The following is a 23594-nucleotide window of genomic DNA, read 5'->3' as shown; positions in this document are numbered from 1 at the left end:
ATGTGAAGCCCTGAGTTCAAACTCCAGTCCCTCCAAAAAAAAAAAAGTATCATGAACATCACTTCAAGCCAATGGATAGGATACAAGTCTCATTTGTTCTTTTTAAAAAAATTGCAGCATTTCCCATAGCATAGGCATATATTAATTTATTGTCCCCTATTAACAAATAAGTAAGTTTTTTGCAGTGGTCGTTTCCATCATAATTAATGCTGGAATAATGATGGCTACCATTTTTTAGGTTTCAGCCCTCCTTCTTGCTGGGACCTTGACATTGTGCTGGCCCCTCCTTCTTCAATCCTATGAATCATCCACTACAGAACTTGCAGGAGCTGGGCAACCCAAAGTGCAGGCTGGAGAAGTTCCTGGAGATGGAGTGGGAGCCTGCAGATGACGTGTCTGCATATGGGCCCTGTGTGTTTATGTCGTTCTCTTCTTATGTTCTCCTTTATTATACCAATAACCCTAGGAAGGCAAAAGTCATCTCATGTTCATTTGTAAGTTTTTTATAATGTCTAACGTGAATGTAAAAATACATTCATTCAAGAAAATTTTAAGGCCTGTGTTAAACACTGAAGAGTCAAGGATGAAGGAGCCATGCTTATCATCCATCCAGTCAGCAAAAGAATCAGGATTTCCTCTATCTTGTTGTCTTTCCCCAGTGCTGTGCATTCTTGTGCATCTTGTTCTAGAAAATGAGGACTGGGCTTATAGAATTTTTCCTTTCTTAGTGAGTACTCACAAGAGTAGCTTTTTTGTTTGGATCTGGTCACACACATTAGGAGATGATATCCTATTTCATTAACAGTGCTTTGTGCAACTCCAGGCCACCTCCTGGACACACGTGTGGCTGCAGAGGCCTTTGAGACCCCTTGCTCACTGACAGAGAAGAAGAGAAGCAGTGGGCTGCATGTTCTGAAAGACTTTGCTCCTCCAAATGAATTTATTAATGAGGATTTCCCAATTTTTGTTACGTGGTCTGAGGTAAGGGCTGTCTTAACAAGTAGTAGATATGGTTCTGGCCAAGAGAATTTTTAAATACTCCATCCTGTTTTGTGGAACTTGTTGGTACTTGGGTTTCTGGACAGAATGCTGTCACTCTGGAGTAAGGGTCAGCATACCACCATCGTCTGATCAAACCCAGCTCATGCACAGTCTGCTTTTATAAATAAAGTTTTATTTTGATGCAACCATGCTCATTCTTTTAAATATTGGCTGGGGCTGCTTTGGAATTACACTGGCAGAGCAGTGTCTACAGGGTATAAATATCTAAAATATCTACTATTAGACTTCTGCAGGATAAACTTCCCTATCCCTGCTCTAGTCTAGAGGAAGATGGCCCTAAGGTGTGTGGGCAGAAAAACCTGTTCAAAGCATAGGCAACTTGGAGTTGGGCTATAGGGTATTTTGGGGAAGAGTGGGGAAGTACACAAGCTACTGAAAGAAAAGACACAGGGAGAAAGACATCACTTGGAGCTGTCAGGGTCCTCCATCTTGCAGGGAGAGAAGGAAGTTCTGGTAAACCCAAGACAAGGAGTTCAGGGGTGTGTTGTGGGACTGGTGGGGAACTTCCTTTAAATTCCTGCCTTGGGCCCAGAACAGAAAGAAGTAGAGACATTAACAAAGCAAGACATAGGGCAGCTCTGTCCTCTCCCTCACAGAATGTTCTCCAGAGCCCCCCCAGGGGAAGCTACCAGATAAACCACAGCTCCTGCCAACAGTGCAGGCTTGTAAACTTTTTTTTCTTTCCTTTTTATGCCTGTGGTGATAAACATATGCTTTGAAGCATGAGATTTGATTATCCTGTCTTAACGCTTATAAATACAAATGTGATTAATGGTCATCAAAAAGCGGTTGACAGTATAAGACTAATTCTTGACAGAATAGCCCTGTGTTACTCTGTAGAAGCTTTTGGTCCTCACAGAGGCCTTGTCGGTCAATGTGGACAAGAGATCTGTCCCCTCCTCACCACATCCCCACCTCTGACTCCTGGCTTTCCCCTCAGCTCTCTCCATCCTCCCTTGGAGACTCTTCCTCCTTAATAATTAAAATTGGTGGATTTTCCTCTCAAGAGCTACCTGAGGTAAGTACCTGAGTCTCCTTGTCAGGACATTATAGTCAGAACTCTGCAGAAAGGCTTTTGGCTGCCTCTTCCATTCCCTACTTGGCCTGGCGGGCTGCCTGTACATGTTGGGGAACAACAGAACCTAAATCTGGACAATTTGTATTTTAGTAGTGACGGGGATAGTCTCTCTCTCCCTCTGTCATTTTGCATTAAGGACCTGCCACTAATAAAACTAATTAATAACTGCTGGCTCAACGTGGAATCGTAGGACTTCTTACACCTGGCAGGCTGCCACCACTGCTTTTGAAAGAAGCACTTCATCTTTGTCACGGACAGGATGAATATTTCTCCACACTTCTAATTGGACAAAGTGCCTTTCAAACTCACTGGCATTTCAGAAGGAGCAGATAAGTAGCCTGTGTGTTCTCCAGATGCAGCCACCTCACAGCTGCCTCCTGGCTTGGGAGCCAGCCCAGAGAAAAGCTGGCACAGAGAGTTCAGAACTTTCTCTCCATTAGTGACTCCTGACCTCCCCTATGACCTCTGACCCCAGAGGGGAGAGTTTGAGGGGCAAGCAGGGCACAGGAACTCAGCAGACAATACAGCATAAAGGAAGGGTTCCTGTGTTTGGGAGTCACCCAGTGAACTAGGCTCCACTAGGGGAACCTAGTGGAAAACACAGGTTTTTCTAGAACCTTCCCCAGTCCTTCTGAGTCAGAATCCACAGTGGGCAGTTGGGAGTATCTAAATTTTTAACAAGCTTTCCAGGTGTTTCTGATGCCCATCTGGGTCCAAGGACTATTGGGAAAGTCCTGGCACCTCCATTCTCTCGGCTAGAAAGATTTCTACCCTTCAGTCACACAGCTAGCACATCTCTTTAGACAGCCTGAGCATGCAGGGTGCCGGGCCCAGCAACACGAGCCAGGAGGAACTGGTAATCTAATGAAAGACACACACAGGTACAGAGGAAAACTTAAATGATAAGAGTTAATAACTAAATTCAGTAACAAAATCTTGTTCTGTAGGTAATTCATGAATGAGTATTTCTCTGCCTTCTAGGAGGGGCCAGCTGCTGTGAGAACTTTCATATTAAACACTAAGTGATGCGGTGTGTGTTCCTGGAATGAAGATCTACCAATGTGGTTTCAGAGGTGGGTGGTGAAGGATGTATAGGAGTTTACCGAGGACAGGAGGGCAGGACAATCCAGGGGAGAGAGCAGAACAACAAAGGCCTTAGTGTGGGTGGTTCAAGGTGCTTGTGTGGTAAGAGATCAGGAGGAAAGTGACTGCCAACCATTCCTCCTGCTGAAGGAGGATGGTGGTGAAGAGCTGAAATTACGCTGAACTTGGGATACAGATAGGAGTCAGAGAAACCAGAAGCTTCTTGTCCTTGTCATAATCCAGGCAGAAGGTGATGAGGGCTGGCACCCAAGTCCTGCCACAGAATGGAGAGTAGAGGCACTTTAGCTTTTTCAGTTGTTGAACTATGTCATGATCAGCGAGGTATTGATGCAGCTGGTCAGAAGTTTGGGAGTCACTGTAAAGCTTTGCCCATGTCAAAAGCAATCAGGGACAACCTGTCCAATCATAGTTGTCAGAGGTGAAATTTCGGAAAGATTTCCTTTTTATTTTATTTATTTTTGCAGTGCTGAGGATTGAACCTGGTCCTTGCGCTTGCTAAGCAAGTGCTCTACCACCGAGTCAAATCCCCAACCTCGCTTTTTCTTTACACTAGACTAAACCAGTGTCATTAGTGACCTACTGGTCTGGTTGCCTAAATTCATTTCCTATCCCTCCCACTGAGCATTAATGCCCACAGGGGAGGAACAAAAAGATTGGATCAACAGGTCTGGAGGCTAAATATCATTTAGTTTGCAGCAGAGGCTGAGCGAAGTCAGTGTCAGCGGGTAATCATTTCATGCCTCATCAGAATGCCGAAGCTTTGCTTACAGAGGGACACAGCCAAACCTTCAAGCTTCTGCACAATGCAGAGGACACTCAGAGTGCTTGCAGCCTGCCTTCGTTTGTCCCAGGTTACGCCTGCATGTTGCACCTGTCTGCCACATTGGTAAGTTCCTGAATGAAGAAACTAGAGAATGGGAATAACAGTCTTTGCTTTAGCAATCCTTTATTATATGGCTGGTTGTAAGCCACACACTCTCCCAGGGACTGAGGACACACAAATAAAGCAAGTTACTTTTCTCCAGGAACCCCGGGTATAGGTGGGAAGATGGACGTCTATGTATGTAATTACAATTGAGTGTTAGAAGTGCACAAGTACAATTATGTCCTGCATCCACAGGTATCACAGCCCAATTACTTCTGAGAAGAAGGGGACTTGTCTAAAGGGAGTCTGAGGGTGCCTGAGGGAGGCCTCCTAGAGAAGGTGTTGTGCTGCATGAAGTCTGGGAAGGTGACTGAAGGTAAAGGGAAGTCTACACAAGAGCACTTTACGTTGGGACAATGTGCTCTTAGGTTTGGTCGGGGAGGACAGTGGGGTGTATTGAATGCTGTGCGGAGATAGCACTGTGGTCTCAACACAACCGTGTGTCTTAACTCATGGAATGGGGAAGGTAGGCAGGGCTACGAGGTGCAGCAGAATGCATGTTACTCACCCGTGGGAAGCAGGTATGTTGCGAACATTAGCTGTTTTGAGATGCATCAGTGAGTTCTGTGTAGATGGGAGCTGAGCTGCATCAGAGATGGTCCCAGTCATTTCCATCCCGATGAGGAGAGTGGTGTGGGAGCATGCTTATCTCCTCCACCTACGGTCATGGTGCAGACCCTTGTGGAGAGCACAGCCAGCTACCTGCAGAAGGACTCTCGTTCTCTGGTGTTTTCTTATGGTTAAATGGAGGCCATGGGTTTTTGAAAGAACACCTTACAGATAAAGTGCCCTTCTTAGCTCATCACGTCATTAGTGCATCATGTTCTGACACCTATCTGTCCTATTTCTGATGATGTGAACCTCCACCCTCCAGTTAAGGGGGCATTCACTTCTCCACTGTACAGTCTCTGTTTTTCCTCGTGTAATCAACAAACACTTTGAGAAGACACACTGAGGCTAGGAAGGCGTCCTACTCCTCGAACTTGTCCATAGGCTACTTTTAAACCTGTGCCCCGGCTCACTTTGAGCTGCGCCCTCCCAAGATCAGCCCCACTGCTTCCTGGCAGCGCGGTCTTCCTTCTTCCTGCGATGGCTCCAGGGAATAAACTGCGGATGTTCCCAGGGTGATGGTAGCAGGTGTAAAGCATTGTTTTTATTTATACAAAGAGGATATGGTGCTCAAGGCTAGCAATTTGTCCAAATTTGTCATCATTTCCAGAGGAGTGTCTACACGTCTTTGCTTTAGCATTTTGAAAACAGCACTGAGCTGGAGGAAGAGCTGTGGACTAATCTCTTCCTCGCATACTGAGCTGTGTGGTTAGGGAAGGAACCTGAATTCTCTGGGCCTCAGTTTTCCAAACATGGACCAGATTAAAATAGTCACTTCTAAGAGTGACTTTCAGCTATCACATTCTGTGACACTGTGATAAGATTTCCCCCAGGCTATGACTCTACCTCTAATGAGGAAAAGTTACGATAGGGTAAAGAAAACAGATACGAAGGGTTGTCTGAGTGTTACATGACCTTGGAGCCTTTGATAATTGAGACATCTGGTGAGGGTGGTTTGAACCAGTCTAATGAATGAGAAATAAATTGCTAATTTCAATGTCTCACAAAAGGATACACATCCAATTATACTGGATGATTGTAAGGATGGACAAGGTTTTTATGCCTCGAGACCTTTCCTCTCTGTAGCTTTTCATAAGATTGGGTTGCCTTTAGTTACCCAATCTCATATTTCAACTCAAGTGCTACTTATTTTTCTCTCTTCATTTGGAATATGCAGACATCTCTCCCATGTTAGATTCTGGGCAAAATCTTAATTTTTACCATATAGCCATAATCTTCAAGCTGAACATGGAAATGACTTACCTACTCCATTTCTTTGCCAACACTATTCCTAGGCCTACAGTTTCTTCCTCTGCTCTGCTAATGAGAATGCTTGTTCTTTGTTAATGGCCGTGACACTTAAAAGGTGGCAACAAAGTCTGATTGATTTTGGATCATGAATTTCTAGCCTCCTTTGACATTGCACAAGCATCAAGATTGGAACATTGTCCCTGCTTCAATCCTTTTCTGCTAATTGACTCTTTTTTCACTTCAGTATGCTTTTTGCCTCATGAGTTTTTTACCTTGGTTTAATTTATCATTTCAGACCCTTACCTACACCATTTGCAATTTGTATCCTTTCAGAAAGATAAAAGAGGCTCAGTGCTTTTCCAGGAGGTAGGATTTTAGGAGAGGATGCTTTAAGCAGGCTGCCCTCCATTCTGAAGCATGGCAAGACTAACTTGCTACCAGTAGGACACATATCCTGGGCCTCTAGCTGGGCTGGAACCAGATAGAATGTCACCACTCCCTTGATATTCTATTGCATTTTACTTAATTCTGGTGGTTGTCCTGTATGTTCATAAGATGATTGGCTGGAGTTTGAGAGGACTTCTCAAACATCTCCACAGTTTTGGAACTGATGGGTACTAACCCATAAAGGTAAGCAATGCATGGGTCCTACCTTCATGACCCTAATAGTCCAGAAAAGGATAGAGTGTAAATAGAAAATTTTAACAGTATCTACTGCGTGGTGGCATAGATCTATGGACAATGTGCAGAGAGAAAACAGTCAAGAATTTTTAATCTTCTCTGGGAAAGAATTCAAGGAAAGCTTTTGGGAGGAGGTGTCCAGAGTACACTCTGCAAGATGAATAAGACATTACAAGAAGAAAATTGGGAGAAGGATGGGAACACTATGGCTGTGCGACACCAGTGAACTGATTGTGGGGTTCTAAGCATTGAACTGTGTAGGATATTGTAGGATGTTAACTAGCCTGGGTATTAAATCTCAGAAAACCCTTTAGAAGGCCATGCCCTGAGAATTCATAGAAGACATAGTTTCTCTGAAATGAGATAAGTTGGATAAAGGAAGTCCATCAATGACCGGAACCTTATTTGCACTGATACTTCAATGAACACTCCCTTCACTTGCCTTCAGTTGTCTGTAAACCATACTTATCTGGCACCTTTAATGCAATAATTATTGCTTTATAGCTCTATCAGTCTTACTGCCTTTTCTTTTTCATGTTCAAGTAGGTGCAGGGGACCCCAGGGTGGTCACTCAAGGATCCTTACTAGCTCTGTATATTTATTGAACTCTGGAGTTGCTTCCACATTTACAAGTTATCATTTAAGCCTTTCACCAATCCATTTATCCATTTGCAACATGTGTGTTCAGTGATTACCCTGTGTCAGAGATTATGCCGAATCATCATTTATCAAACTTTTTGGTCTTAGGACCATTTTATACTCTCAAAGAGCTTTTGTTTATGTAAGTTGTATTTATTAATATTTACCATCTTAAGGCTGAAATATGGAGGAAAAATTTTAAAATACATTTATTTTTAGATAATACAGCCATTGCATCCTAACATAAGTAACATAATAAATAACTATTTCCAAAACAAAAACAGAATACTGGCATTGTTTTTTACTTTTACAAGTCTCTTTTATGTCTAGCTTAATAGAAGACAGCTGGATCCCCGACTCCGTTTCTGCATTCAGTCTGTTGCGATATCACACGTGGCTCAGTCTCTGGAAAACACTGTTTCTTATGATAAGTTTTATGAAAATAGCTTAGAACTCATGAATACCCTTGAAAGAGTCTTAGGGACCCCTAGGGGACCATGGACCACACTTATGGAAACTTCTCTGCAGAATGATGACACTTTGAGAGGACTTGCAAAGAACCCAGAGAAGTAGATTCATGGCCTGCTGAGTTCTGGCATATTAATCCATGACTCCAGAAGATTAGTTCATAAATAATCCGTGTGACTGCATTTGTTTAGGTTTGAGTCCACATAAGGAAAGAGACTGCATAACTTCAGGTTTTCTTTGTACCAAAGGAAAAGAGTATATACATGGGGGAGGGTCAGGTGAAGACACTAAGTAATGGCTTAGATATGTGAAAATGTTTTTATCCTAGCAGAAGATATTTCACCAGCTGAGAGTATAGCTCTGTGGAGCACCTGCCTAGTATGTACAGGGCCCTGGGTTCAATCCCCAGGCACTGGGATTGATCCCTAGCACAACTAAAAAAAAAAAAGTTTCAAGGGCTGGGGATACAGCTCAGTGATAGAGCCCTTACCTAGTAAGCCTGTGGGCCTGGGTTTAATCTCCAGCACCATAGAACTAAACAACAAATCAAAGAAAAACAAAAAGATATTTCAAAAGTTATACAGAATCTGCAGTCAGCTGGGCCACTGGTTAAGAGTGGCCTGGGCCACTGGTAAGAGATTTGTATTTGTTTAACAGGTGTCTCTTAGTAGGGTTTTATTTGTGTAGACTTATTTTCTATCTTAACTAATTTAAACTAATTCCCACACTGTTTTTTCTTGTCTAGTTTTGTAAGTATGTATCGAAAAAGAGGCATCATATTCTGTAGTTTCTTTATACAGAGACCTTTTAAGAAACATTTTAGAGTGATGGTTTATTTTAGAGTTAAATTAATCAAAATATCAAAAAAGCTTTTCTGTTGATACTTTAGAAGCATTTTTTCATAGACATTGTACTACCAATATTTTCCAACATCCATGAAAGAAATGGATCTGAATATCCTAATAAAATTGGTATATTTATCCATACTATTCAGCTCATAAAATGGAATTTGATCACTTTCAGATTACATTTTGAAATATTTAGGGCAATGTGTTTAAAATGTTTTAAAAGTTAATTGGGGAAAAAGATGAAAGACTTTTAATTTCCTGAATTCGAATAATTCAAGTTGAAAGCTGCTACATTCATTTTCCCTGGCCTTCTGTTGGTTGGTTTGGGATTTTTCTTGGCCTGGGATTGAATGCTTTACGTTACTTTAGGAAATTCAGAATGTATCTAGCTTTTAAAGTAATAACCCAGATTTAAAGCTGAATGGATTCAAAATCAAAGGATTTTTTAAAAACACACATTAATTTATTGCTTTTTTTTAATGCTATTAACAGAAAATCAGAGTGTTTTGAACACACTTTCCAGTGTGGCACTTAGGGTCCTTCTTAAGGCTAAGAATAAGAAAATGAAATGAGATTTTTTTCCTCTCAACTTCATTCCCTCCTCCTTTTCCTAGCTTTCTCCTTTTTTTCTTGTTCTCATTTTTTTTACAGTAATTTTATGCTGTCTCCCTTTCCTGGCCAGATTTGCAACACTTAACTGACCATTACAATGTAAAAACAGTTGAGTGATAGAAGTGGGCTTTGGTATTAACAACGTTTTTCACATAGTTGTGAACGTGTGTGCAACCAAAATTGGTCTTGGGTTCACTTACTGTAGTACTGATGCAGTGCTTTATAAACTTCCCTTTTCAAAGCAAAATCTGGGCTCTGCAGAGTGTGCAAATTGCAAACATCTTCAAAGCCATAAGACATCTAGAGTGAGAACCCACACCTATCATTATTTTTCTAGTCAGACTTCTGGGAACCTCAGGCCCCACTTACTTGCTTTTCTAATTGCATTTCTCTTATATTCCCATTTGTGCACACTTGGGCTTTCTACCCCTAACTCATGGTGGTGATTCCTCTTCTCAGCTGGAAGTAGCCCTATTTGTGAATGCTGAAAGCTCTGGATTTAAACATCCGAACACCTTCCATCATTTCACTGAAGGCCTGATATAAACACTGAATGGCTAGGTAGGGATTATGCTTTTGGTGTCTTTTAAATCTTCAACCTCCAATATCTACCCAAGCCCTGCCAGCCCTGTTCCCTTCCTCTTTGCCACTTGCTCTTACCCATAGAGGCTGGCATTTAATAATAAGGGCTGATGAATTTTCCAGAGGCTGGTTACATGTTAATGAGAGGTGAAGATATAAAACATGAACATTCATACTAAAACCTCTGTACCTTTCATTTTTAAATAGCCAATCAAATTCATTAACTAATCTATCATTAGTTAATCATTTTTGTCTTTTCCTTTCCATTGCAGTGCTAAAATACATAATATACAGTGGTTTCAATATTATGCGTATGTTTTATTGTAAAATCCACATTTAGTTTTTTAAATTATTTCATTATCATATATTAATTATATAAAGTGAGGGATTTCATTGTGCTATTTCCATAAATACATATAATCAACTTTGACCGTATTCATCCCCTCTATTATGCTCTCTTATCTCCCCAATCTCCCTTTTTTAAACTTTCTTGCAAATTTTTTAAATGAGTTTCATTATGATCTTTTCACACATGCGTACAATGTCCATGTACCTCTTTTGATAGTATATGAATGCCATAACAACAATAATAATAGTAGCTATTTTTTATTAAATGTTTACTGTGTGCCATATAAAATGTTAAGCTCTCTATCTATAGCTATCACCTCCTTTAATTTTGATTTACAAAATTCTATACAGTAAGTAGTACTGCTTCCATTTCACAGATGAAGAAACTGTGGTTTGCCCAAGTTCACACAGCTTAGTTAGTGAGCAGGCTTTAAGCAGTTGATACAAAGATTTAATTTGTGGTGATTAGCTTACTGAAAGCTCTGAGGATCTAACATATAGAAGGTGGAATCCACTGTCTGGAAACTATGTGATTCCTAGCTATCTCCTTTAGCAGACCAGGTTTTTATTTTGAAACCAGTGAGACTGAAGCCACCCTTGTACTGGCAGGGTTCTTTTTTTGTGTGGCGGTACACTGGGGTTTGAACTCAAGACTTAATGCTTGGTATGCATGTGCTCTTCTGCTGGAGCCACACCTGCGGCCCTTTGCTCTGGTTATCTTGGAAATAGGATCTCACTTTTTGCCCAGGCCAGCCTGGCCCATGATCCCCCAATTTACTCTTCCCACGTGTAGCTAGGATAACAGGTGAGTGCTACCACACCCAGCTCTTTTCCATTGAGATTGGGGTCCTTCATACTTTTGCCTGGACTGTCCTGGAACCATCACCTTCCTGTTCTCAGCCCCCTGCCTAGCTGGGATGACAGGTGCACATCACTATGCCCTGAAATGCCTCGAAATGGGGTCTCGCTAACATTTTGCAGAGACTGGCCTCAAACTGCGATTGTCCCAGTCTCAGCATCCCAAGTGGCTAGGGGCCAGGCGTGAGCCAGGCAAGAAGAGAATGTTTGAACACCTAGTGCAGCCTCTCGACTCTGACCTCCAAGGCAGCATTTACTAAGAAAGGACTAGATCCATTACCTGAGAATGTATTTGACACCTTTCAAAATAAACAAATGTGGGTGTATTCCATTTTTGTGAAAGAAACAATGTGTGCAGATGTTTTCAGGCATGAGTGTGAATTTAGAAAATGGTAGGATGATGTTCACAGCACACCACTGAAACTGGTGATCTTTGGGGTGGGGCAGGAACCTGGGGTGAGAGTGAGATAGAAGACTTTTTTTTTTTTTGCATTATATATGCTCTTAATGTTTCAGTGCTACCATAATCCTATTTTCTTCTGTGATTGAAAAAAATAAAAATTACAAAAAGACAAGCCTGACTTCGAGCCTTGGCTGAGTGCTCATTATCTGTGTAACCTGGGCAAATGTCTGACTTTCCTGAGCCTCAGACTCCCCAGTTTCACAATGAGAGAATGGGGTATGGGGGATCTCCTGAGCTTTCTTGGCATTTCCGTTTTGTGAAAGCTCGTGAGGCTGTGTTTGTGAGGCAGCTTGGCGCCTGTGCTCACTGGCCCTGAGTTGGGCGGCCATCATATGGTTTCCTAAATTTGAGCTCAGAGTTTTCAGGACCACGGACACAACCCTTAAAGGATCTTCAGTTAGAAGTGCTATCTGCACTTACCAGGACCTTTGCCTGGTGAGCTCTGAGCTCTAAGTGGCGTGAGCTCACATGATGTAAAATTGTGTCCTTTGAAATCGTGTTTCCAACCAGCCAGAGCATACCCAGAGCCTTTCCTTCTTCCACTAATATTTTGAAGCCATTGTTTAGGCAGGATCTTCTTATTAAACAGTTAGCAGACATGTTAAGAACATAGGCTTTGCACCCAGGCTCCTTTGGGTTCAAACCCTAGCTTTGCTATACAGCTGTGAGTGTTATTTAACCTCTCCAAGCTCAATTGTCTCATTTAGAGACTGGTGATAATAGCACCTCAGGAGGCTGTGATGAGGATTAGATATTATGCAGACAGTGGAGGTTTCCATCCCTGAAGATAGTAAGTGCTCAAGAAATACCAGCTGGTAATCAGAGAATAGATTGCCAGGGAACAGATTCGAGGTAGAAGCATGCACTTGGATGACTGTGGCTGGCTGAGGCCTGGAGGTGGAGTCAGGCTCAGGAGACACTGGCTCCATTTCAGGTGTGAGAGTGCTGGTTAATGATGACAAATGCAAATACTAAAACATTTTGTCAGAGTTGGTGATGGGAAATTTGATCACATTGATAGACTAGCTCCTGAGAACCATTTGTGCATTGTTAATCCTGGGTCACATTTTTAAGGGAAAAATGAAACATTATTTTCAATTTGTGTATGTGCCCCTCTCACTTCTTGCCAATGGCATCAGCCACTTGAGAGGGGGGATGTCTGTTTCCAGGACAGTGGCTATTTCCAGTTGCCAATAACAAATTAAACCTGCTAATCCATATTAAGAACTTCTATGGCTAGTGCCTTTTCTAAGAGCTTTGGGGTGCAAAGAGGAGTGAAAACCAGTCCTGTTTGAAAGAGCTTACTCTGTGCTGGGCATAACTCAGGAACAACATCCCATGATAGAAGGCAGAATGTGAGTTGAGTGTTTCAGAGTGGTCAGTGATGACAAATTCTAACAGAAGACATTAGATCTGGCTTCCCACAAGAGCTTTGAGCCATGTCTGGGGCATGGGCATGGACAACAGCTCAAAGCTAAGAGAATAGCTACCATGCCTAGTAAATGTTGAGATACCCAGGAGATTAATCAAGTCTGTGAAGAGCCACAAACAGGAAATCCTCCCCAAATGTCCAGCCAGTAAAGGGCTCCCGAGGAGTTTTCTAAAAGCACAGATACTCAGTTCCTCACCTATTGGTTCAGACTCAGTGTGCATAACACAGTTCTGGAAAATGGAGCTGAAGAGAGAGTGAAGGTCAGTTTAAGAAGAGCCTTGAATGTCATTCCGTCTCGTGCTTCTACTTGACTTCAAACCCCAGAGCATCAGAGAATATTCTTAAGGAGCTATTTTTTGTGCAGATCTGGAAGATTCACATTGTAAATGGTATTCAGTCAGATCCAGGTCAATGGTTCCCTATGAGAGGTCGAGGGCAGCTAGCATGTCCACGAAGGCTTGGATGGGACTCTTGAAGCTATTTTAGGTGTCTCAAAATCTCTAATGCAAGTTGCACATTTATTCTTCATAAGCTTTTAACTAGTGTGGCAAGGTCTTTCTTCAGTCTGGAATTGAATGAATACCACAGAGTGACCTGGATGAGCTCAGGTGGCATAGTGCAGCAAAGAGTTTGGACTTTGGAGATAGGTCTTCCTTTAGACTCCTTCTAGAACCTTCCAGCTGCAAGATCTTGAGCCAGGTCCTTCACCAGTGTGTCTTACTTTCCTGTAAGGTAAAATGGGGACAATGCCTGAGAGAAAGATGTTTGAAAGAATCCCTTACAGTGTCTGATAAAAAGAATAAGCTCAGGGCCAGGCATGGCAGTGGGCACCTGTAGTCACAGCTGCATGAGAACTGAAAGCAGGAGAATCACAGTCAGAACTGGCCTGGGCAAAAGCATAAGACGCTATCTAAAAAGGAACTAAAGTAGAAAGGACTAAGGCCATGGCTCAAGTGGTAGAGCATTTGCCTAGCAAGCACCTGGTCCTGAGTTCAAAGCCCAGTACTGCCAAAAAAATGCTCAAAAAATATGATTACTGTTAATCTGTCTCCTGGAAACAATGATACACAGCTACATGCAATTTTGTTTGTTAGCAGTACTCAGGGAAAATAATGGTAACAAAGGAGGCTCAGAGATGAAAATGTGAAAAGGTTTCTCAAAGGATGTGTTTGGACCCAGCATCTGAAGCACAGAGTGAAGACTTGCCTTTTTTTCACTCCCCAATCTGTGATAGGTGCTCCTTAGAGGACACCTCCCACGTAAGCTATGCCTCTTGGGCGTGATTTATCCTGGAAATGGTTCTTACAGAAAATAATAGAAAATTACTTGCCAGGAGAAGAATCAAATGAGAGTGTGTATTTACTTTGGGCACTTTTCCCATTGCACTGCGTTAGATTGCCAAGAAGCTAAAAATAGTGGTGATAAGCAGTCTGTAAATTGGTCCCTCTTGGGGTGGCAAGGGTGAACCGAAAGTAGAATTGCTCCTCCTGGCCCCTGCAAAATCCAGTGTATCCGCCTTGAACTCTTTGTCAGGAGCTCTTCTTACAGCTTCTGTTGGCCGAGTTCCTGCCTCCTGCATACACTGCCTGACTTCCTGTCATTCAACTCCTCAGATATGTCTCAGTAGCCTGAGTTAAACCAACCAGTTTTAGATAACCTCATGCTTTACATATGCTATTTATAAGCACTAATTTATGTTTTTGTGGTATTTCATGTAGCAGCTGGTCTTTGTGCCATCATAAGAAGGGACTAATGAAATACATGGTATTTATATGGGAGGTGGTAATATTTATCACTTCGTATATGGATTGATATTGTAGGGGACATGTAAAATTGCAAGGAGTATTTTTTTTCCCTTAAAGATAAGCCCTAGTGTATTACATATTCATCTACTGTGTACCATCTTTTTTTTCCCTTCCTCCTTATTTTCTAATGGAAATATATTCAGATGTCTACAATATGTATTGTTCTCATAAAATGCTGCTCACTGCAAGTGCTCCCCTGAGCAAAACTTAAAATCTTCATCAACAGCTGTTCCAAAATATGCTAATGTATATGCCCTTCAGCCTACAGGGTCACATCTAAATAACACCAGCAAAGCACACTAGGGAGTTTGAACCCTGTGCAGCCATGACTTTGAACTGTGGGTGAGCAGTTGAGGACGGGGGTCCCCAAAATCTTCTGTCCTGCTGTTCTGGGCCTTGTGTTGTTTTTCCTGGCTTGACTGAGTTGGAGAGACAAGGAAGAACAGAGGCCTCTCTTCTAAAGATGTAGCTAGCAAAGCCAAGTTCATTGATGGGGTCACCTTGAAGGGCAGTGGAGGAAAGTGAAAACTTGCTGCAGGTTCTTTGGAAGTTGTGTCATCCCCTCTTCAGGGTGGGATCAGTTAAGTCCCCTAGTTGCTGTGGGAATCAAAAGGTGGGAAAAGTGGGTGGGAGCCACTGAGCATTAAAACCACACATCTGAACAACTGACTTACTCTGCTCTAAAGAATTTACTCCCAGGTGACCCCAGAGCAGTGGTTCTTGATGTATAGGCCTGGAATAGCAGCCTGGGCATCACTTGGGAACTTATTTGAGATGCAAACACAGACCCTTGAACACCTGTAGGGCAGCAGTCAGATGCAGCAGACCCTCCTGGTGATTCTGAGGCTTGCTCAGGGTGAAGGGTCACTACTGAAAGCACTTATCTGTTGCATTAGGCACTTCTGTCTCCAGCACAGTAACAAGGACACTGCTGCCCAACCTTCTGTGCCCTTGGAAGGGTGTAGGGCTGTGGAAGATGCTAGAGGTGACACTGCTTTTTGCCTTGGAAGGCCTGGGTTAGTTCTGACAATTAGCCTCACATGTGTCAGCAGGTTAACTCCTGGTACCTGGAGAACCATGGACTAGTGAGTCAGACAAGAGAAGCTTTTGCTGGTCACTAGCCGAATGGCCTGAATATATTGTGTATCCCACGTCTTTCCTATGTCCACCTGTAATATAATTCCATCAAGAAGGACTCTTAAGAGGAATCAAAGTGCTGGCACCTAATGGGTATCCAATAAACATTTGTTTTTGAAATGAAAAGTGGAGAAATCAAACTTTAAAAGGCCGTCTCCATGTACCACCCAGCCCCAATAAAGTTCTTCTGCTTCCATTGAAATCTGAGCCAAATGGCCATGCTTTATGTGTGTAAGCAGTAGCCGCTTGCCTCACCCAGCTAGTGCCAGTAAGAGTGTATTGCTGTTGTCATGCTTAACATACCTGCAGCCCTTAGCTCATGTCACGTGTGCACTGAGGACTGCACCTGTCTTCTGTGTGATAGGCAAAATAATGACCCCTAAAGATGTCTACTTCCTAATGCCCAGGACCTGTGAATAGGCTACCTTGCCTGGAAAGGGTCCTGATTAGATCAGGACCTGGAAATGGGGAGATGATCCTGGATTATCTGGGTAAGCTCAGTGAATCACAGGCCTTCTAAGAGGGAGGTAGAAGAGAAAGGAGAGGGGGAGGGAGGGTAGCCTTAGAAGTTAGAAAAGACAGGAGAACAAGTTTTCCTCTAGAGCCTCCAGGAAGAGCTACAAGCCTGACACCTCCTTGACTTGAAGGTCACTGACCTCCAAAATGATTTGACAATATGTTTGTGGCCATTTAAGCCACTAAGCTTGAAGTATCTTGTTACAGCAACAACAAGAAACTAGTACAGGAAGTCTTACTACTATACCCATTTGATAGATGAGGAAATGGGATCAGAAAGACAGCAAATTGCCTAGAGTCACACAGCTATGAAGTGTGCAGCAGGGAATCACACCCACATCCAGTTTTAGAGCCTACACTTAGAGCTACCACTTAAACACCACCTACTCCAGGAGTAGGTGTCCTGAATTCTATGTCCCCAATCATAGGGCTACCTTCTAGGCCATCTTTTCAATTGTGCCTGGACTGGTGGAGTCAGCAGAAAGGTCTACCCTGAGATGCTGCCAAGGAAGATCAGAGTTGATGATAGAATCAGGTGGGTTTTTCCTCCCAGGGGTTGGGTACCATTAATGTGCTCTGTTTCTCTTCTCTGAGGCAATTTGTAAGGAAGGTAGTTGGAAAAACAGAAAGTGGCTTCAGCATCCAATACAACTCATCAACTGATAGAGAAGCCAAAAGAAAGAATGCTTTTCTCATGAAAATGGAAAAAAATAGAAACGTGCCTCCAGCAGTAATGGAAACAGAAAGCCAAGAGAGGCTTCTCAGGCTGGAGAAAGCCCCAGTGTGGTCCAGACCCCTATGAAGTGGTAGTGTTGATTCCTCATGGGAGGAAAGAGCAGTATCTGGGGAAGGAGACCAGGGGAAGATGCTGTTCTTCACTGAGCAGGGCTGACATCTGCCATTGCAGACATGGAGCCTGGAGAAGGGCAGGCAGAGCACGCCACTCAGAGAGATGCCACAGAGAGGATGCTGGGCACATAGGCAGCATCAGGACTCTGAAGAGCCAAGCTCCAGTTTTTGAACATCAAAGTCAAGCCAGGGCCTGAAAGAAGCCCAGACTTTCTTTGAAGCTGTGTACAGGCTACAAGAGTGAGAAGCTGGGAATGGTGCTGGTGAAGGCTACCAGAGAGACCTGATGATAAATTCAGGTCCACAGAGGCCCCAAACAGCAAACCTGTGGGGAGTGGATGAAGAGGGGATAGGCAGCCTGGGCTGGGGCTAGGAGGTAGGGATTAGGGTTCTTTTTGCTCTGGCAGGAAGAAAAACAGCAATTTTGCAAATTCCTCTGAGGTGAGATCCAGCGAGATGGAGTCACCAGGGGGAGGCACAAAGAATCTTGGGGTTGAGGTGGGTGCAGGAATCATTTGGGCTGGGTTAAAGGTGCTCAGTGTTGGAGCACTTGCCTGGCATGTATGAGGCCGTGGGTTCCATCCCCAGCATCCCCAGAAATATAAAGAAATAAACAAATAAATAAATAAAAGAGAAATCACCTGGGCTAAGTGTAAAGAGATGAATCATTATTGAGAGATACTGCTTCTAAGCAGATGCTGACACAATCATATCAGTCATCTCTTTACGCTGGCTGTCAGAAATGTTGGATGGTGAACAGTCCATTCTTTTGTAGACTGAGACTCATGGAGGTTAAATACCTTGCCCAAACACAACCAGTATCTACCAGACCCAGGACTGACCCTGACCAGACCCAGGATTTCAAGCCCTGTGTACTTTCCACCATTTTGAGCTGACACCTGGGGGATCATAAATTGCCCATGTGTTCTTTAATGGCATGGAAAGATGCCCAAGAGATAGAGCTAAGTGGATAAGACAGGTTATGCCAGCCAGCTCTTATTAACATACATTTATTTACCCTAGAAACACCAAGATTAATGTATTATATACTGTAATATTATCAGGTAATTAACTACCTCCACAGGTCAAAGTTGGGGGTGTTTTGAGAATTCTTTCTGCTAATCTATATTTTACAAGTTTTCTACAGGAAATGACAGTGTATTCAGGAGTACTAGTAGAATTCTGGGGCATTTGAAACTCTTTTGGTGAAGTTTTGTCTCAGCAACAGTTCCAACACATTTTAGAAATGCCTAAATAATGGGTGGATATCTGGAAATCCAAGAAGAGGAAAGGCAAACGGACAGAAGCAGGAAATGTTAGGATTATTTTTGCGTCCATGTGGGAAAGATGGCTGTAACATGAGGTCTATCAGGAAGGTGGTAGGGTGTGGTAGTGAATACTGGGGCTGGTGCTGCATTGGAGGGTCCCCAATGCCAGGTTAAAAACTTGATGCTGAGTTCCACAAATTATGCAGGACCTCATCTAGAGGTGCAATGAAATGCTGTATTATAATTAACACTGTAGCTACAGTAGAAAATTAAGTTAGGTCTCTTTTTAAGAGTTGCCTTTTCAATACAGGAAATGTGGAGACAGCACCCTTTTCCCAACCTTACTGGCCCTGGGTTGTGACACACTACTGCCCCTGGTGGTCACATAGCCAAATTGCAGGCCTAAAAGGTTTAGGTAAAGCCCTGGTTGTAGAGAAATTTCTCCATCAAAGCCAAAAGTCCTAGTCAAGTAATCTGCATCGCCCAAGAATTCTAAAAGCTTACAAATGTCTATAAGGAACTGAGTATTTCGTATTAACCCAAGTATCTCTAATGACATGGACATTGCTTCTTTGAATAACTCAAAATCATTCAAATCCAGCAGATAGATTTAAAAATTATATCTTTTAGAATATATAAATCTCTGGGTCTGGCTGGAAGTTGGGAAGATCCAATTTACAAGTACTGGAAGTCGTGATGGAGGAAAAAGACTTTCTTAAAAATTCCTAGGTCTTAACTATTGAAAACCAAGCATGTGATTTTCACAGAAGGGCTCCTTCTAGCTGATGAGGTATCATTACAAAAGACTGGATTTTAAACAGAAACGTTGGTGTGGTGTGTGACTGATTCTGTGATTTTTTTTTTTTTATCTTTGCAGCCAATTTGAGACATCTGGCAACCACAACTAAACTTCTTTATTGCTCTCTGTTTTGATTTCAGGGAGGGCTGGTCTTAAGAGGAGGTGAGCATCGCTGGTGTCAGAGACATGTGTATTGGTGATGAGGTTGTGAGGATGAGGATGGAGAAATAAATGTGAGAAAACAGTTTATTACCACTTGGCCATTGGCTGGCCGAGTAGCTATGGAGAACACAGGAAATGTCTGTTGTGCTTCACACACTGCCCTCTGTGTGGTGGGACAAGTGTTGTGCTTGGAGTCCTGATGTCTGCTCCACCCCTGGCTCCTCCTCTGACTAGCTCTGTGACTTCGGGTAACATGACCTCGTTGAGCTCACGTATTCCTTTTCTGTAAAACTTGGTTTTGTCTCTGTTTAACATCTGATGCTGTGGGTCCAAAACCCAAATCACTGAGAAATATAAAGTGGTATAATTGTTATCAGGGAATGTGACATTTCATTGGGAAAGTTCATGTAAGGTTTCCTTCTTATTCTCTTCCTTCTTCCTTCCCCTTCCCATCCCTTCTGCTCTTCTTCCTGTTACCAATCCTGTTGAGTCTCTTCCTCTTCTTATTCCTATCCCTGGGTGCTCCCTATAGCCAAATTCAGAGTGCTGACATGGGGAGTTACAGTGGCATTTCAAGTAATCCTCAAGTGCGTGGGCACATCATGCTATTCCATTTAAACCTGTCGCTGTAGCAGGTCCTGGATGCTATCAGTATGATCATGATTTTTTTCATCAAGGTTCTCTATAACATCTTTAAATTAATTGTTCTCCAAATGCTTCAGTCTTAAAAATTAAAAAAAAAAGTTTGAGGCTTTCTGTTTACTGTTTTTCTCCTCCATCTATTGAACATCCTCCCATTGAGCTGAGGGCTCCACTTTTAAATGAGAACTTGCTTTGGATGACAGCCCGCCAGGTACTGAGAAGAAAGGTTTTAGAACCCAGCCTAGGGCTAGAGTCAAGGTGCTGCCACTAAGGTCTGTGTGCCCATGGCCAAGTTATTTAACCTTTTTGGGTTTCACATTCTTCATCCGCGATCTGAAAAATCTATAAACCACAGGGAGTATTTGTGGGGATTAAATGAGATCTCTACAAATGCCTGTATTAGGGGGTAGATATTAACTGTTTTAGTTTAAAAAAGTGTCAGCTGTACATTTAACATTCTCATCTGCCCTTTTATAATTAAGGATGGGTTAGAGATTTCCAGCTTTTAGGTTCAAGATGGGATGTTATATCCGCCTCTTTCCTCTTCATGAGAACCCCTTCTTAAGACTTTTCCTGTGTTTCAAAGTTCTCCAGAGAACCCCAGGGCTATCCAGGGTGAGAGTTAGTGTAAAATAAATCAGGCCTCCTATCTACTTTACATATTGGAGTTTGGAATAGAATTTATTTGGCAGCAAAATTTCTACAGAAAAAAAAAAAGAGAAATAGAATTTTGAAAACCACTAGCCACTGGCCTTAGTCTAGGATAAAGACACTGGATGGGAAGAAGGAATTTGAAAAAGGAGTAGACTTTGGTGAAGCATAGCAGCTATAAAATCACAAATGCTCTGGGAATAGAGGGGCCAGGATACATACAGCCACTTTGGGGCTATGACAAAGATGGGACTGTCATTTCACCAACAGATGTCAGCAGGAGTTGCATCCACAATCAATTTTTCAATTGATGCCATTTTCTAAACCAAGAGCTGGTAGAAAGCTGACTTATGTCACTCAACCCCTGTCATGGCGTTAACATAGGGAAGCTACTCCCTAGTTTGAAGCAGCAGAAAGGTAGAAGGAATGAAACTATTCTTTCCATAACATGCAAAAATGTGTCTTGCTATTACAGCAGCTTATTCTTTGTGGTTTGGAAAGAGGGTTTAGGGAAAAAAATAGGATGCCCCTTCTTGGTAGGAGGGGCAGCTGTGGAAGGTGTGATGGGCCTTCCAGAATGGGGTAGGAGGAGCAGTACAGAGGGACTTGGGCAAAGCTCCCAATCTGTCTTTGAAAAGAGTCTCTCCTGCATGCAAACAGCACAGCATTCTTTTATTTTAATTGACATCTAATGATTGTGCATATTCATGTGTACAGTGATGTTTCCACTGGCATATGCAATGAGCACCATGACGTAGTATTCTTTGGTATTGATGGGCACTTGGAGTTTTGTGGCACATCATGGAAAGTGCTCTGTAATTTTTCAGAGCAATTGTATTTTTCTGTTCTACCTCCATCCCTCTCTTAATTTTTCAAAATTGTTCTTTCAGCTTCCAGATTTCTTTAGCTGTTCACAGGAACCCTTCCTATAATCTAGTAGGGGGAGAAGTGTTAATTTAGGCCTTACTGGTTCAAAATATGTGACAATGGTGTCAGAACTGGAGGAGAGCATGTACCAAGTACCGCTCTGGAGAAAAGGGTTCGCTAGAGCAAGGTCACATGGGCTCAGAGGATCTACCAAACAAGAATGAGAGCATGTAGGTATTTTAGAGCATACACAGTGATATCCTAATTATAACTCATTTTGCCCTTTCATTCAGCAGGGCTTCTATAAGGCAGATGTGGCACTATTTAGGTTTATGTTACTCTTCTTGACAAAAACAATGACCATTGTTCAGGAAAAAGCAAAGATATTTTTTCTTTCTTCTTTTTTAATTCTGCTAAGCCACTACTCCCAGGCTCTTCATTTGGTCTGAAGTAAAGTGGTTTGGACATTTTAGACTCCCAGCACCTTCCAGTAACTTTTGAGTTTGAGGATACAGAAAGATAACTGATATGGAAAGGATCTCTAAAGTTCTGAAGAAACCTTGCATTCAAGGTCAGGAAAAGCACTTGTTCATTCATAAGTAAAAATACATCCTCCGCATAGATTCTATGTGAGAAGGGTTATGGGGCTATGTGGGCTGACCTACTGACTGTTCCATTGATAGGGAGACTCTCAGGGGAGAATGAAATCCCCAATTGTAAGATGCTGTGAGTTAGTTTCTGTTTTTTCTTTTTGAGTTTTGGTGTGATTTTGGTTGCATAGGTATTTAAACTGGATAGTAGTTTCTTGAGACCATCCTCAGTAATCTGATAAATTTGGATTAGATCCCTCCATCACTTGCTTTCTGTGTTACTTTGGGCAATTCCTATCATCTCAGCTAAGCCTCAGTTTCTCCATGTGAATCATGGAGATAATAGCCTCCTTTAGGAGGAAGAAATAATAGCTAAAGAGCTCTGTGTGGTCTGTTGTGTGTAAGGCCCTTGCTGAATGTTGGTTATGGTTGTGAGATGCAGGATCGTTTTGAGATGAGGTGATGAACTCAGCTCTTAATACTATGTAAGCCATCTTTGACCCAGAGCAAACCAGCAGTTAATGATTCTCCCATTCCGCTAGTGTGGCTTTTATGTATCCTGTATGGCCAGCTCTCTACACATCTATTGTCAATATCTGGTCACTTCCCTCAGCATCTTCCCCTCCCCCAGTAAGAAGTACACATCTGTAATTGTTTTTGTTTGAAGATTAGGCTCATAGTATGTGTTGGCAATTGGTGCTGTTTTCTTGCCTTGTCTAATTTTTCAGATTCCAGAACCGTTACCTTTCATGGAGGAATTTCTGGCTTCAGGAATGCTGGCTAGTCTCTGGAAAGATGTGTACAGGTTCTCTGGCCTGCCATATAGAAACTCTAGTCTCTACATGTGACTTACTCTGACCAACTGGTGTCTACTGAAATGCTGATCTTCTTGGTTTCTCCTCTGAGCCCAGGCTCTTTGCCAGCTGGATTCCTTTGTAGCCTCCCAAGTTTTATACCCTGATACTATGGACACACACACACATGCACACACAAATAGATGGAAAAATAGACTGATTGTTAACTTGAAAATAGTGTGTACAATTTTGGCAAAACTCCACTGAAATAGATGGAAAGGAACTGTGATGTGTAACTATGTTGAACGTATTTCCATTACTACTGCTACTACTTGCCATCATTGGATTAACTCATTTGTTCATTGACTTTTACCCAACATATATCAGGTTCCACACTTTATGAGCTACTCCTCTGAGTACAGTGAATGACACATGGATGGGAAGACCTGTGTGTCTGACCCTATTAGATGAAGCATGAATTGATTTTGTGTTCTAACAAATTCCCCAGTAACAGTGGCCTTGGTTTTAGTTTTATCTTGAAGATGTATAAGTAG

General features: G+C 42.4%; 1 protein-coding gene across 1 annotated transcript in view; it reads left to right on the top strand.

Moving 5' to 3' along the window:
• Nucleotides 1-23594, top strand: part of Rora (RAR related orphan receptor A) — a 691433-nt gene that overhangs the window by 38255 nt on the left and 629584 nt on the right. The gene's annotated exons all lie outside the window — the stretch shown is intronic.

The sequence above is a fragment of the Castor canadensis genome, chromosome 2, assembly GCF_047511655.1.
Source record: "Castor canadensis chromosome 2, mCasCan1.hap1v2, whole genome shotgun sequence".
NCBI classification, from domain to species: domain Eukaryota; kingdom Metazoa; phylum Chordata; class Mammalia; order Rodentia; family Castoridae; genus Castor; species Castor canadensis.
The sequence above is the reverse complement of the archived record's forward strand: the minus strand, read 5'-3'. Positions and strand labels throughout refer to the sequence as shown.